Genomic DNA, 16,909 nt, shown 5'->3' on the forward strand with positions numbered 1-16,909 from the left:
ATACTAGTAACAATTAACAAATTTGCTTCCCCAATCTACTGGTCAAGGCAGCCTTCAAAACTTAGTAGACATCTTTAGAAGTTTAAAAATCACAACATATCTCAGTTTAGTCTATGAAGTGAGTTCCAGGGCAGCCAGGACTACATAGAGAAATCCTGTCTCTAAAACAAAAAGCCATATTCCGATTATAGGTATATCCATTGGTTCTGTTAATTACTACTATTGTCTACTTGACCAGGTCCCACCATGGCCAATTCTATGAATATTTCTATTTTAAATTTAAAATGTTTTTTGATGAAGAATTTCAAGTAAGCCCAAAACTAAAATGGTATAGAGGACTCCATCTAGTCATTATCCAGTTTCAACAAATATCTACCACTGATTTTGCTTCCTTTACTGTCTTTTCATTCCAAAGCAAATCCTAGATAACCCATCATTTCATAAATAATATTTCAGGAGGTATTTTTAAAAGATAAAGATGCTTAAGACCTTTTCTGCTTGAAGGAGGACTTTGGTTTGCCATTTTGTCCTTTCATACAATTCCCTCTATCTAAAATGCTGTCATCTAATAAATACAAATTTTAATATTCTTCGGTTTCCAACCTCAAAATTATTTATATAAAAAAGGGACCGAATTCATTAATAACCTGCTGAATGCGTTTTTATCTAAAAGTACTTTTTAAAGAGCAAATGTTAAATTTTTATGGTTAAGGAATACCTGAACCAGCTACTTAGGAGGTTGAAGCAGGAGAATCGCACAATGCCTGAGCTACACTGTTAGTTCAAGGGGGACTTAACTGAGAGTTTATCTCAAGGGCTATTTTTAAAAAGTGTGTGTGTGTGTGTGTGTGTGTGTGTGTGTGTGTGTGTGTGTGTGTGTCTCCATGTCCATGAGCCTGTGCACTCGTGCTTCACTGGCAGACATTCCCAGTAGGGTAAAGAATGAACCCTACAACTGGTCATCACACATGGTACCCTATAGTTACTCTGAGGACTCTAATTCCTAAGGTTCAGCTGTCCTTAAAGCACCCTTTTCTATTAAAATATTTCTTTTTTTCTATTTTGTAAAGATTTATTTATCATGTACAGTGTTCTGTCTGCATTTATGCCCGCAAGCCAGAAGAGGGCACCAGATCTCATTACAGATGGTTGTGAGTCACCATGAGGTTGCTGGGAATTGAACTTAGGACTTCTGGAAGAGCAGCAAATACTTGTAACCTCTGAGTCATCTCTCCAGCCCTTCTATTAAATTTTAAAAAAAATTTATTGTGTGAGGATCTGGTTTTCTTGCTCCAAATTTAAATGAGTTCCGGGGAGTGAACTCTAGTAGGGCTAGCACAGCAAGAATTTTTCACCTGATGGGCCACCAGGTGATTACATCTCTGAAGTAAGCACTGGCATATTTATACAACGAGAGACCTGCCTACAGTGGTGAAGGCATGTAGTCTAGTCCCACTTATGAGTTGGAGGCAGTTGGATTCACAAGTTAAAGGTCAATTTGAGCTACAGAGACTTAACTATCAAAGAAGGACCAGGGACACAGCCCCGAGTCAAAACAACTGCCAAGCACATGCAAGGCCTTGGGTTTGACTACAGCACTATAAACAAATTAAACCAGAAGCTTCAAATTTCAGCTAGGTACCTATTACTCCCTCATTAACACTAGTTATTTTCATATAATCAACAGAATAATGAAAATCAGATGCTATTTATAACACATGAACGTAATCCTAAGTAAGTCTGATTCAGAGTTTAGAAAACCAATTAAATAACCCTAAAAGTAACACCAACTTTCAAATTAAAAGCTACTGTTTACTGACTATTCTGTACCAGCCACTATTTCTATACACCATTTTTATGTATTACCTCCTGTAATGTTTAGTAATGTTAGTAACAGCTCTGATGAAGGTACTATTTCTATTAGGCCAAAGAATTAAACTTGCCAAGAAACTTCAATTCAAAATTAGAATCTGGGGCTGAAAAGATGGCTCAGCAGTTAAGGATACACATTGCTCTTGCAGAAGACCCAAGTTCAGTTCCCAGCACTGATGTGGGGCAGTCCACAACTTATAACTAATACTTCTGTGGGATCCCTTATCTTCTTCTTGCCTTCTCAAGCACCCGAAATATGTGTACACACCTTGATAAAGATAGAACCAGAGCAATAATTAAGGTCTATCCAATTCCAGAGACCCCCATCTTTTTTTTGTGGGAGTTAGGGGAAAGGGCCACAAATCAATCTCAAAGTGTACTTATTTCCTTTCTTTATAATTTAAATTTGTACACACAAATGCATAATGTATATTCAATATTTTCATCATATTCCTCTCACACCCTCATTTCCCTTTCAGAACCTTCACATTCTAATTACTATCCCTGTCTCACCTATTATGACTTAATACAGTTAGTCTACTTATTAGAACTTGATAGTGCTAAAATGTGAGACTGTAACTCCCAGGATCAAAAATTGAACATTTAACCAATTTAAAAACCTTTGAATTTATTTGGAATGGAAGTGATAATGTAAAACAGGCACTTCTAAACAGCACCTGAATTTCAAGCCTAATGGTGAACTCTTCAAGAAATGTCTGCTGAGGAACAACTAGAACCGCAGCATCTTAAATATACCTGAACCAACAGAAACAAACATAATCTAGCATTTCAAGACATATCTAAAAGGAGATATTTATTTTTATATAAACTTTAATGTAGGTAAGTACTTCTTCCATTAATCTAAGTAAGTATTTCTTCCATTAAAAGATGCATCCTGAGAAAATACCACCTTGAGGGCCAGCAAGATGGTTCACCAGAAAAAAAACCCGACAGAGCTGACTTTGATCCACAGAATGCATATGAAGAGAAAACTGACTCATAATTTGACTTCTGACTTCACACATGCAGATGTGCATGCCTACCCATAAATAAATGCAAATGCAAAAAACACTGTGATGTTCATTAAGAATAGGTGGAGTCTTGAGTATGAGACAGAAAAGACAGGGAAGACATTGGGGATAGAAGCAAGATATTTTTGACCATACATAGCTTTGTAAACTTTACACAGTAACTGGTATTTTCATTTATTTGTCAAGCAGAAGGTAATTCCTAAAAAATAAGAATTAACTTCACTGAGTATCAAGCTGATAGCACACCACACAGAGAACACTCCAAGAGATTTTAAAATACTGTAATTTAATTGATTGTGTCTGAAGGGATCTGCTTTAAGGAAAAAGAGGAAACAAAAGAAAACAAACCACCCACCTTTTAGTAATCATATTGTTCTACTAACCTAAAACTGGTTTAGTATACTGTGGCAAAAAGTGAAGAAATATGTTGGTATCACCAGAAATTGGGAGCTGGGCACAGAAAAAAAAGGAGATCCGTTTATGTTAAGTATGTGCTACCGAATTTGAAATACCTGTGATTAGGTGTTTTAAAAATAAGAGCATTTTTAAAACCTTGTTTATTTAAAAGATTTATAAACAGCATCAATTCAAGAACAATGAACATTCCTAGTCTCTAAGGATCAATTCCCATTAAAACAAACTAAGGCCAAGTGAGACACCTGAAAAAGGAAGACAGACTTCTGAGTTCCAGGTTAAGTCTGTGCTATATATCTCAGGACCCTATCACAAAAGCAAAGAAAGCAAACTACTACCCGCCCCCCCCCCCACACACATACCAGAAACTGTTTTGGGATGAAAAATGGTAAAATTGTCCTAAAACATTTGGTCATACTAGACCTAGAAATCGAGGAAACTACTAAGAATGAATTTAAAGGATTTACTTGGCCAATAGTACATACATACAATCTGAATGTCAAAAATAGAAACAAGAGACTAACACATTAAACATATTCAAAACCATGAGCACAAAATAGCAATACTTCACTGATCACCTCCTGAGGTTGCTAAGTTACCAATCCATTATTTTGAAAACCAATAAATAGGGGTGATGAAAAACAAGTACTTATCTTGCCTTTTGTATTCAACTGTAACTTCGTCCAATAATACACAAGAGGGATTATTTCAGACTAAACAATAAGAGGTGATAGAATATCACCATTTCAAAAGCATAAAGAAAGAAAAATGGCTCTAGGCCCGTGATTCCGAGCTTAGCTGAAAGAGCTCCTGAAATCTGCTAGACTCCCTTAAGAGGCAGGTTGAGCTCTTCCCTTCTCTGACTATATCCATATGAGGCACAAAAATGAAGGTCCAGTATTTTCAGCTTATTACAACAAATTAATGGCAGAATCACTTTTGAAAAAACGGTGACTTTTATAAAGATAGATACTAAAGAGATTTGCCAAAATGTTAAAACAATGTCATTAAAAAATAGAGTTCCTGTTCATTAAAAATCTCATGCCTTTAATCTCAGCACCTGGGAGGCAGAAGCAGGTGGATCTCTGAGTTCAAGGCCACCCTGGTCTACAGAGGGAGATCCAGGACAGGCAGGGCTACACAGAGAAACCCTATCTCAAATAAATAAATAAATAAATACCAAAACAACAAACTCAAAAACCAACCAACCAAAAAAACCTACCAACCAACCAATGTCATTTAAAAAAATCTTATTAGTAATTAAAAATTTTAAAGATTTATCTTTTATATGTGTATATGTGTGTATGCCCAAGGAGGTCAGAAGGTATCTGTGAGCCACCTGACATAACTGCCTGGAACTGAACATGGGTCCTCTGGAAGAGCAGCATGTGCTCTGAATCACTACGCCATCTCTCCAGAATTAATCTTGGTTTTAACTTCAAATATTAAGTGAGTGAAAAGAACTCAGGTTTTTTGGGAACTTCAGTTTTTAACACCTTAAAGTTGGAGGGTTGTTAATCTAGGCCACAAATATCAACAGTTGCATAAGATCATATAACAGGCAAATGCTAAGAAACTCAAAAGTACACAGTATCATTATAAACTATGCAACAAATCTACCTAATCACTTATTTATATGAAATGTAGGTAGCAGGACACCTCACAGTAAAATGTATTAATGACAACCTAGCCTTTAAAATTCAAAAATTGGAAAATTTATAAAAACAGTATTTTAAAAAAATATACACAAGACACAAAAAGAGAGAGGGAAAACACATAGACTTAAACCAATCAAGTGCAACATATGGTCCTGATCTTAGAAAGTTATTTTCATGTATATGAAGTGTTCTGTCAGCATTTATGTATCTGAATCACATGTGTGCCTGGTGACTGTGGAGTCCAGAAGAGGGTGTCAGATCCTATGGGACTGGAGTTACAAAGGGTTGTGAGCTACCATCCAGAAGCTGGGAACCCAACCCAGGTCCTCTGCAAAAGCAGCAAGTACTTTTAACTGCTGAGTCATCTCTCCAGTTTCATTATGGCCCTTATCTTAATCGAGTGGATTCGAATAAGGAATGCTGGGAGAATCCTTGTGTATCCTAGACACATGTTCTACTACTGAGCTATACCTTGGATCCCTCAACAGGCTATTGTTGTTGTTTTGGGGCAGGGTCTCACTGTGTAGCCCTGAAACTCACTTTGTAAACTAAGCTGGGATTGTCCTAGGGAAACTAAGATGTAGCATAAAAGCTTAAGCTTTTATGAGCTTCCTCATAAAAGCTTAAGAAAAATTATTTCAGGGGTAGGGTGTGTAGCTGTATAGAATATTTGCCTTTCCTGTCATTATTCTCAAAAAAAGATAATCAGCTGAGGTGCTGGAGGGATGATGGCTCAGTGGTTAAGAGCACTGGCTGTTCTTACAGAGGACCAGAGTTCAATTCCAAGAACCCAAATGGTGGCTCACAACCATTTATAAACACCAGAGGATCTGATACCTTCTTTGGTCTCCTTGGGTATCATGCATGCACATGGTGCAAACAGATGCAGACAAAACACCCATACACAGAAAATAAATAGGATTCTTTAAAAATTAGCTGAATTAGCATTGCCACAGAAATGCATTACTATTTAGGAAAAACTAAGGCATTCCACCAAAAAATTACCTTTCACCTCTCTTGGTTAGCACATTGCTTTTTTTTTTTTTCTTTGGTTTTTCGAGACAGGGTTTCTCTGGAGACTGTCCTGGAACTAGCTCTTGTAGACCAGGCTGGACTGCCACTCATACACATTGCTATTTTGTATAAGATTCATTTTTTTTTAAATTATGTGCCCTTGGACACAAGAAGAGACTATCAGCTCCCCCTGAGCTTCAGTGTACTAAGAATCAAACAGGGATCCTCTACAACAGTGGTTCTCAACCTGTGGGTTCAGACTCCTGGGGGGTTGTCAAGCAACTCTTTCACAGTGGTTACCTAAGACCATCAGAAAACACAGACATTTATGTTACAATTAGTAACAGTAGCAAAATTACAGTTATGAAGTAGCAATGGAAATAATCTTATAGTTGGGGTCACCACAACATGAGGAACTGTATTAAAGGGTTGCAGCATTAGGAAGGATGAGCACCACTCTAGAAGCAAGTGCTCTTTATTCCAAACTGTCCAGCTCTCATCCTTACGATTTATACCTACTGCTTGCTGCTCTGTATACTATGCAAATTTCCAGCCATTCCTTTTCATACTAACAGTTCATAATAAACTATAAGAGGAAGGTTACACCTACCCAGGCCCATATTTCTGAAAAAATGCATGTCTTTCCAGGAACACCATACATGGTCTAGCTAGATACAACTGAAATCATGAACTAATACATTATGACTAACAATACTATACAGCCTAATGACCTAATCATCAAGTCTATGCGTTAAGTAAAAACATTTGGGTTCAGGCCAATTGAACCCAAAATTCCAAAGTAAAAGTGCCTTGCAGTTAGCTTTCTTTCTTTAATAATTTATTTAACTTATTTTGTGTGCATTGGTGTGAAGGTGTCAGTTCCCCTGGAACTGGAGTTATATAGACATGTGAGCTGCCATGTGGGTACTGGGAACTGAACCAGGATCCTCTGGAAGGGCAGCCAATGCTCTTAAGCACCAACTCTCTAGCCAGGAGTTAGCTTCTTATTTGTTCTACCTGCTATATAGCAACAGTAACTTTGGAGCACTATAGCTGATGTTAGCACTGTTTACTTGTTTTGACTCTTAAAAAGTATTTGAATTTCTTCTGCTTATTTACTGTGTAGTCAAAAAGTAATTTTTTAAACTGTGGCGATTTTGTTATTTTGCTTTGAAGATTTTTAAAAAATACTTTATTTAACTTTATTTTATGTGCATTGGTGTAAGGATACCAGATCCTCAGGAACTGGAGTCACAGGTGTGAGCTGCCATGTGGGTGGTGGTACTAGAACCCAGGTCCTTCCTCTAGAAGAGCAGCCACTGCTCTTAACTACTGAGCCATCTCTCCAGCCCTCTTGTTTTGAAGATTTTAAATACACACTTTCAATACAAGTAGCCCAAATACAAAAATCAACAATTTTATATATTTTTAGCCTAATTTTTAAATGTACTTTGACATTATCAACCTCTCCTCATTTTGTACTTTTTTTGCTGGGCTACGAGTTAAAGTTCTATTTGATATAAATAAAACTAAAGTTGTTTAGAAAGAACAAAAATATTTTAAAAGAAACTTCAATTTTAGACTAGTTTAGACTAGACTACAATTTTTTTCCAGATCTGTTCTTAAAAAAAAAAAAAAAAAGGAATTCTAACTAACATTTTTCAAGCTGTGGGCACAGAAACAAATTTATTTCCATGGCTATAGTAGTTTGTGCCCACAGAATTGAGAAAATAAAATTAATGCAGTCATACAGCAATCTAATGTTACACTCACTGTGTAGTCAATCTGATTGCCTTAAAAGCCCATTTGTTCTGTTTTAGTAAATTAATACTTAGAATGAAAATAATGTTTTGGTTTTTTTTTTTCTAACTGTCCTTTTGGTCTTATATATAGATAGTACTTGCAAACACACGAAAGGTCCTGGGTTCAATTCTCAAAACTGCAAAAAAGTACTCTTTTGATATATCTCAAATGTCACAATAACCACATTTATTTTTGAAATAAATGTAACTGTTTTTTCCTCTAAAAATAAGCCAACTCTCAACAGTCCCTAAGTAAAGGATATTTTAATATAAATACATGCAAAGGAAAACTAATAGCTAACATGTCCTTCAAGGTTCTTCATAAGTAAAACCTTGCTTGGATACCAAGAATCTTCAATTGACTGTTAAATGCAGATCACCCTCCTTCACAAACGCCATGAAGGCACAAAACTACATGCTATGGTTGGTGGTAGGAAATAGAATTTTTCAATATGGGATAAAGATCAAAGCAAGACAGGAATAAAAAAAAATTTAAAGTCATGTACACTGGGAGAGAAAACAACTCCTTAATACAAATTGACAATGAAGGCAAACATAAAACAATGAAATCCCTGTGGACTGACACTACATTAACTATGCTAGCACAATCCTGGAAAATCTAAACCAGATCATAATGTCTAAGAATTACAAAGTTTCCATTCTTACTGTAACAGCATCACACATGCCTTATTAAATTATTTTAAATTATGGGGGGGGATCTAAGTCTTCACATTTCAGAAATAAAAGAGGGGATCTCAGCACCAGAATACAACAATAAAAATGATAAAAACTAAATTTTCATTTTGAGCAGGGTTGGGAAAAGCTTAAACTCAGGCATGAAAATTTTATATTCAAACAGCTATTTAATTAGGTAAAGAGGTCAAACGATATAAAGGTTTAACTTTAAAAATCTTAATTCTAGTCATAAACTCAAGCTGTATAAATTGGTAAAATCCACTACAAACTGCAAATACATAATGGTTTTCACCTTATAATAGAGTGGCATCTGGTAGTGATATCTATGAATGGCCAATGAAATTATGTGCTTTAAAACCTTTCTGTAAGCTAAGAATCTGAAACAGATTTGAAAAGAGTGGAGGACATAAGTTATCTGCCACTAGACTTTTAAGCATTAGCTTTAGAACATTTAAACAAATCCACAACCTACCATAATATAAACTACAGTAGCCCATTCAATTCCCCTCTTTGTCCTAGTTTCTTTTTTTGCTGGAAGAGGCGTAGTGGGATAATAATAGCAGGAAGTAAGGTGGAGCAGCTGCACGGCAAGATGAGGTGCTGTGTGTATGTGTGTTTCACCTCCATGTTGGCCTACTGCTGCCTCAGTCTTACGAAAATGAAATTAGCTGTTTGGGATGCTGTTGAGTTATAAACATTACTGGGATCAAGATGTAGTTTCCTACTTTCTCACTTTTGTTAGGATCTGCTTTGGGTCTCTAGTCAGATTCAGTTTAACAATAGCAATAAAAGCTACATTTTTAGAGATTTCCAGTATTTTCGAAGGGAACTATATTATGCTAGCAATAGCTATTTGGTAGGGAGTATGAAGCTAGAACTATCTTCCTTTTAGTCCCACAAATTTATGGAAATAATCCATGTTAATTGACTGTAAAGAGAAGAAATGACCATTTAAATTTCTACAGTAATGTATAATACACCTCACTAAAGTTCATATTAATAGTGTTATTTTGCTGATGAGAAACTTCTCATAGCAGTGATGGTGACACAAATTTACTTTCTTGTTTGGGCATGTGTGTGCATGGGCATGCTATTCAGGCCAGAGGAAAACCCTCATTTCATTTCTTAGGCAATGTTTTCCCCCCAACACTCAGACAGGGTCTCTTACTAGCCTAAACTGGCCTAAACTGGTCAAGTAGGCCAGACTGACTGCTGATTGAGCCCCAGGGATCTGTCTCTGCCTGCCTGGAGCTGGGATTACAAGCATCCATTATCCACCACGCACATGGCTTTTTTTACATGGCTTTTTTACTCGGGCTTGGGGAACTGAATTCAAGTCCTCTTTTTACAAACACCTCATCAACCGAGCCTTCCCACCAGCCTCTCAAATTTCCCTTTTCAGATCAAAATATTCTATGTGTTGTAACTGCCAAGACTGTCACACTCAAAATATTACATGGGCAACACATTTGTATTTCTTTAACAAAAGAGAGAAACGACACAAAACTTGATCAACGTACATTACATACAACATTGTGGTTATGTTAGCCTAAAACCATGTATTCTTTGCCAATCCATAAAAAGAAATCAGCATTCCAGTTTTCTTCATCTCCCACAAGCAACAGATGTGCTCTAGGAAAAGGATTCAAGGATTTCTAAAATTTAAATTCTCTTAAACTGCTCATGAAAATGAACTGTCATATACTACTTTATAAGGAGGAATCCTTTTGTAATCTAAGTAACTACTAATTTGTGAATGTAATTTTTAAAAAGAACTCGTGCATGTAACATTTGACATTTACTTTAAAAGTAGCTGAAATGATTCAGGACAGACTGAACATTTTAATGACAATTTCAACAGGAACCTAAACTTGGCAGTATCTCATGGTTTTGCCTGTAAGACATATAACTTACACACCTCTAACACCATAATTCTTACTAAGTAACAAGTTAGATGCAATCACCTTTTACTGAGAGCTAAGCACAAACTAATAGGATTGAGTATAAACTAAAAGATGGGGGCAGCAGTAATCTCCAGAGCATATCAGATTGTGCAGGAAGTAGGAGGAAGGCTGAAACAATAAGGCAGCTTTCCGTGCGTGTGCGTGTGTGTGTTTTGTTGTTATTTTTCTTTTTTGAGACAAGAGTCTTATTCTGTAGCTCAAGAGAGCCTCAATCTTTGGCTGAGCCTCCTGACTCAGTTTCCTGAGTACAGGACATACAGATGTGAGCTACAAGGCAGTTATAAAAAAAAACCCTTTTTCAGTGCACATTTTACACGATAGTGAGCAAACATGTGAATGCTGGACTGTGCTTTTTCTCTTACTAAAATAAAATCAAAGTTAACAATATGCAATTACTGAACAAAGGGAAACAGTATTTGACACCTTGTCGAATCTAAACCCAACTAAACATACTGCACATTATTGAAATACAAATTTAATTCACACAGAATATGCCATTTCAATCCTTACTAAAATCTGGCTCACAGATGCTCTAGACCTGGTCCACTAAGGAGGCAACTTACATTTAGAAAGGCAGGGAACGTGGAACATGGAACTCACTTTAATTCACACAAAGCTTGAGGTTTTTGTTTTTTTCCCTTGGAAGATAGGACAGATTCTTCCCAGATTTCTAGAATATACGGAATTTGGGCTTAAAAGTATATGCTTGGCATAAATTCAAGGCTTAAGTGAGAACTAAAAACAGTTTCTTTAATTGTAAACCAAAGTGAATAATCTCCTGGGGGGAAAAAAACCTCCTTTCGCTTTTCCTACCTCCTGCCCCTCCCCCACCAACCCTGCTTCCCTGCTGTGCAAAGAGCCCTTTGTCCTGCCCCGCACTTATCTAGCTGTTTGGCCATATTGACAGGCCTACTGGAAGCATAATAAGGGAGTCAGTCTGACATAAGCAGCTGGCCATTTGAAACAAAAATCTTCCTTTTCTACTCACACCAAATCCTGCTGCAGAGGTCTGTGGCTCCTCCCATACTTCCACCTATTTCTCAAACAGAGCAGCAAGGAACTGGCATTTCCCTTTGATCCAGCAGCATAAATCAAAAACTTGATTCCCTAGCCAGAAATTTCTACAGGCCCTGATTTGTTTTGGATTATAACTCATAACATTAAGGATAAAAGGTTTTCTCAACTCTGGGTGTACACATATATGACTATCACTTCAATTTGCCATGAAAACTAAGGGAAGTCTCATACTACAAAGATAGAAAAGACATGGAAGCAGAAGACTTATGTCCCAAGCAAAACTGACCAATAGTCTTAGGGTTTTGAAAATACCAAGGATTTTCCTAACTTCATATCAAAGATACTTTAAGTATGGCATTTCCTCAGTTACTCTGAAAAAAAAAATCAATATAATGGAACAGAGTGGGGCAGGATAGGGTCTGAGACCCCCTTACTCAGAAGCAACACACACACACACACACACACACACACACACACACACACACACACACACACACACACACCCGTGCTGAACTTAGCACCACTGTCCCTTTAGTTACCTCACAGCTCCCTTCCTTAAGTGCTGAATAAGAATACTCCCCAAGTGATTTTTTGCTAACAAAATCTCCAGTCAGAGTTACTGGCATCTCTACCCAATTTATAATTAAACACAGAATAGGACAATTTCCTTAAGTTTACGTGATTTAACAAAGTATGGTAAATGAAAGAAAGGCTATTCTCTCTACCTTTTGCAACCTTCCCTGAACTCTAGCCACTAGAGAAAATAAATACAATACCAAGGGAAGGTCATGTCATTTAGTAGACATGTTAGCACCTCTGGAGTTCAGAGTACCTATAACATAGATGAATTACTTTTCTAAGAAGTCTGTCTGAAAGAACATTTTAAATCAAATTATAAATGACTACCAGTTGTATTATTATATACACATTTTCAAAGGCACTTTGCAGTTTAAGTTTTTCCTAGCTGGCTAGGCCTCTTAATTTCAAAATAAACTGAAAAGTCACTAGAGTCTAGTTGAAAGTTATAGTAAAATTTTATTTTACTTATGATCTAATTTCTCTTTGATATGTACTCAACAATTACTGATTGCTATGACCTAATGTTTCTAAGTTATTTCAATATGAAGATTTTATTTTCCTATCCAAAGGCAAAGTTGACACAGCCACCCTTGTCAAAAGGGTCACAATAATTTTGGTATGCAGGCTCCTAGATACTGAACCGTAACAGAAGATGTAAACATTTTTAAGCGTGCCACTCCAGGTAATCCTTCTAAGAAAAAAGCCTCTTGATCCTCCAGAGAGTGACATCGAGACTACAACCAGTTCCAAATAACAGGAAAAAAAAGTAGTAGGAATTATTTTCTAAGGAAAGTTTCATATTATAATTAACCTAAGAACATTTTTTTTTTTTTTTGGTTTTTCAAGACAGGGTTTCTCCGTGTAGTTTTGGAGCCTATCCTGGCACTCGCGCTGGAGACCAGACTGGTCTCGAACTCACAAGAGATCCACCTGCCTCTGCCTCCCGAGTGCTGGGATTAAAGGCATTCGCCATCACCGCCCGGAAGAACACTTGCATTTTAACGGTAAGCATTTTGTACTATATTAAATGTTCAGTATAAGTGAAATCACTTTGATGGGATATAGCATTTTACCTATGTAATTGTATTAAAACCACCTGAAACAATCATTAAGAGAGTTTTGTTTTATAGACCTGCTTTTAGCACTGGAAAAACAATATGAACCATATATGTGAATGACAAAATGCTCACCATTGTTTCTTGGTTCCTTGCCACAAATGCTATAGCCATACTACAAATAATAGATGTTTGTGGGATTTAAATACATTGGTACAAAACTGGACAAACAGAATCTTGAACAGGTATTGGTTGCAGTAATAATCTTAAAGGGGAAAAAAACAATTCACGGTTGCACATGCTTGGGTGACTGTCAGACAAACTATTGGGCTTAATCAGAGATCATCCTGGTTCTGTTACGTTGGGGGTGGATATCAAAACTTAGAAAGGATTCTTGCTGACTTCTTACTACCCTGAACTAAACTTACTCAATTTCTTAATATTCCTTCTGTTTTTTCCTGCATTTCTGATGGATTACCGTCAAGATACATCTTTGTTCAGTGGAAAGACTACAATCCAACACACACACAATTAATCCAATTTATAGGTCAAACATGTCTAATTTGTAGAGGCCTACAGAATAATAAGAAAATAAGAGCAAAAATTAAATATTAATCCAAAAGTAGCTCTTTTTAGTTTAAGCTTCTAATTATATTTAGATGTTTAGCATAACATCTATTCACAAGGGCAAAGATGGCCTAATATGGAGAGGCATTTACAAATCAGAAGTGACTTAAGCAATTAAGAGATAGAGGAAAACAAACATATCAGTTGCATTGTAAAAACAAAACAAAGATCCTCCTCACCCTGTTCTGGTACTCAGGGAAATCTTTTTACTATTTTAGTCTTCAAAAGGATTAAAAAAGATCAAAACACCAATGAACTTTTTTAGTCCCATGTAAGTATAAAACCTCAAAAAGCTGCCAACCTCTTCTCAAACAAAAACCCAAACTCTTTAACTTTGATCCAGTTTTCAGATAGTGATATCCATAAATGGATACAGTAATGAATTGCTAATTCTGGTCTCTTCACTAACAAAAAGCAAACCAGCTCGGCAGTGCATTATCCCAGGAAAGCAAGCAAGGTTTCTTTCCAGTCCTGAGCAGCCATCGCCTAAGTGCAGTTCCCTGCAGCCAACAGCATTAATGGACGCTGCACTGCTGTCCTTCCCTGGAGACAGCAGCCAGCACTACTCAAGCTTCTCACGTAGCAACCAGAGCTCCAGAGCCAGCAGCTGCTGCCGCCTTGTATACTCACTCCTGTGATCCAACACAGGAGCCACCTTCTCTTTACCCCACCCCCACTTCTTAACACACTTTTTTTTTTTTTTTTTTTGGATCAGCTCTCCACACTGGAAGAGCTGGAAGTATGCTTTTAGAAACAATCCTAAGGTCAGTTTTAAATTGAGATCTCTGATTAGAAAAATGAACATGTACCAAATTCCAAATATTCGTTTTTAATTAAACCAGCAATTTCGGAGTAAGCATTAAGCTGTGGTTTTTAGAAGGCCAATTTTCTAAACATTCAGCAATCAAATTTAAATTTACAGCTAGGAACAAGAGCCTTGGGTCATGTCCTACTGAAGGACATAATTCAACATTCTACACAAGACAATCTGAATAACCTTAAAGGCTCTAATCCCATAACTGGCCACAAATTTTGGCCAGAGAACTATATGGTCCTCTTGAGAAAACTGGAAGAACTCCAAGGGGAAAAAAAATTCCTGTGTCCTCCAAGCTCAGAAATCTCTGATTATGTCAGTATTCTCTGCTTTAGTCCTAGGTCAGACTGCACACAAATCTAAAACTATCCCTTACAGCTTCCTCCTAGGGACCTTAAACCATTACTAATATAAAATTAACCATCAGAAGCACTTTCCCCTCAATACATTGCACACAAAAGTACTCCTGAAAAAACTCAAAATAATCATCAGGATCTTTCTTCCCCAATCAAAAGTATAGGCTACTTTAACATATGCCCAAGGAAGTAATGTAAACATGACCTTGGTCACAAATATGTCATCTAAAAACAGTTTATTTAGTCCAAGTATGGAGGAAATCAGAGAAGCTGAATCTAAGTATTCTAAGCACAAGAAAAATTGGAAAAAGAAACTCAGGTATAGACAAAACCCAGCAGAGCCCACAGCTCTGGGCAAGAAATGAGTTGCTGGTGAACACATTACACAAGTAACATGAGAAAGCAGAAAATGCAGGTCATACACGCACCCCTGACCCAGACCAGTAGAGCGGGCTGCACATCAGTACACAGGAGAAAGAGCCCTTATTCCCAAGAATGAAACAGGCAAAGGCGCTCTATAGAATAAATTAGCATAGAAGGGGCTTTCCCAGCAGTTAAAACTTTCCCTCAACGCGATTCACCTACTAAAACCAGGGCTCTTGCCCACTGCCGTTCTCCTCACATCGCTGCTCGCACGCGTAAGGGAAGAGAATTCATAAGGGGCACATTTTTCCCCCGTCTTTAAAGTCGTTCTTAAAAGATCGCTCTCCACGCCCTAGGCACGGAACACGACGAAATCTGGCTCAATTCCAGAATGGAACCCTACAAATTCAACAGGGATATCGCAGAGATACTGGGGCATACGCCACAGGGAGTCCAAGAATGTGAGGTGGGGGTGGTGAAGGTAAATGTCTTTGGCATGGGAAAAACAGCAGCCATCTGAGATAGGGATTCGAGAACCCGAGGGAGGCATTCAGGAAGATTATGGAGGGGAGGACCGGGCCCCCAAGCGATGAGAGTTGTCACAAGGCCGCAAGAACAGGGGGTGGAGGTGGGGGCTCAGGGACAGGAAAAAAAAAAAAGTATGCCTGTGTATTTTGAGAGCAGGGTTGCGAGAGGCCTCTCCTGGAAAGGGTATAAACGTGGAGTAGGCAGTGCCCAGGAAAAAAAAAGGGGGGAGACCAGAGTAGGGGGAGGGGAAGAGTTCTGACCCAGGGAAGACATTAAAAGGGTAGTGGGGTCGACTGGATTAACAAGAGCCTTTCTCCCTAGGCAAGAGAGGTGCAATGGTGTGTAAGGGTGGCCGAGAAGATGGGAAGGACAGTATCCGCCTGCTACCAGCCTGGGGAGGCCCAGGCCCGCGACCCCGAGGAGAAGGAACGCGGGGAGACTGAGGTGACCCTTCTTCCCCCGGGGACCGGTCGTGTGGTTCGGTGTCTCTTTTCTGTTAGACCCTTACCTTGACCCAGGCGCTGCCGGGGCCTGGGCCCGGGCTGCGGCGCACGGCACTCCCGGGAGGCAGCGAGACTCGAGTTAGGCCCAACGCGGCGCCACGGCGTTTCCTGGCCGGGAATGGCCCGTACCCGTGAGGTGGGGGTGGGGGGCAGAAAGGCGGAGCGAGCCCAAGGCGGGGAGGGGGAGGGCCAGGGGCGGAGGGGGGCCGGCACTACTGTGTTGGCGGACTGGCGGGACTAGGGCTGCGTGAGTCTCTGAGCGCAGGCGGGCGGCGGCGGCCGCCCCTCCCCCGGCGGCGGCAGCGCGGCGGCAGCGGCAGCTCACTCAGCCCGCTGCCCGAGCGGAAACGCCACTGACCGCACGGGGATTCCCAGTGCCGGCGCCAGGGGCACGCGGGACACGCCCCCTCCCGCCGCGCCATTGGCCTCTCCGCCCACCGCCCCACACTTATTGGCCAGCTCGCCGCCAATCAGCGGAGGCTGCCGGGGGCCGCCTAAAGAAGAGGCTGTGCTCTGGGGCTCCGGCTCCTCAGAGAGCCTCGGCTTAGGTAGGGGATCGGGACTCTGGCGGGAGGGTGGCTCGGCGCGTTGGCGGGGACGGGCGGTTGCGGTGGGC

The 16,909-nt window shown here is 39.1% G+C and overlaps 1 protein-coding gene across 4 annotated transcripts in view; it reads right to left on the bottom strand.

The window, feature by feature from the left end:
• Positions 1 to 16,601, bottom strand: part of Setd5 (SET domain containing 5) — a 79,096-nt gene extending 62,495 nt beyond the window's left edge. The window contains exon 1 of one of the 4 annotated variants that reach the window (XM_035448621.1): positions 16,299 to 16,601. The gene's annotated coding sequence lies outside the window, so the exon portion shown is untranslated. The remainder of the gene's footprint in view (positions 1 to 16,298) is intronic. The other 3 variants (XM_035448623.1, XM_027429048.2, XM_027429050.2) reach the window with 3 other exon arrangements.
• Positions 16,602 to 16,909: the final 308 nt, after the last annotated feature.

This window comes from Cricetulus griseus, chromosome 8 (genome assembly GCF_003668045.3).
Source record: "Cricetulus griseus strain 17A/GY chromosome 8, alternate assembly CriGri-PICRH-1.0, whole genome shotgun sequence".
Classification (NCBI taxonomy): domain Eukaryota; kingdom Metazoa; phylum Chordata; class Mammalia; order Rodentia; family Cricetidae; genus Cricetulus; species Cricetulus griseus.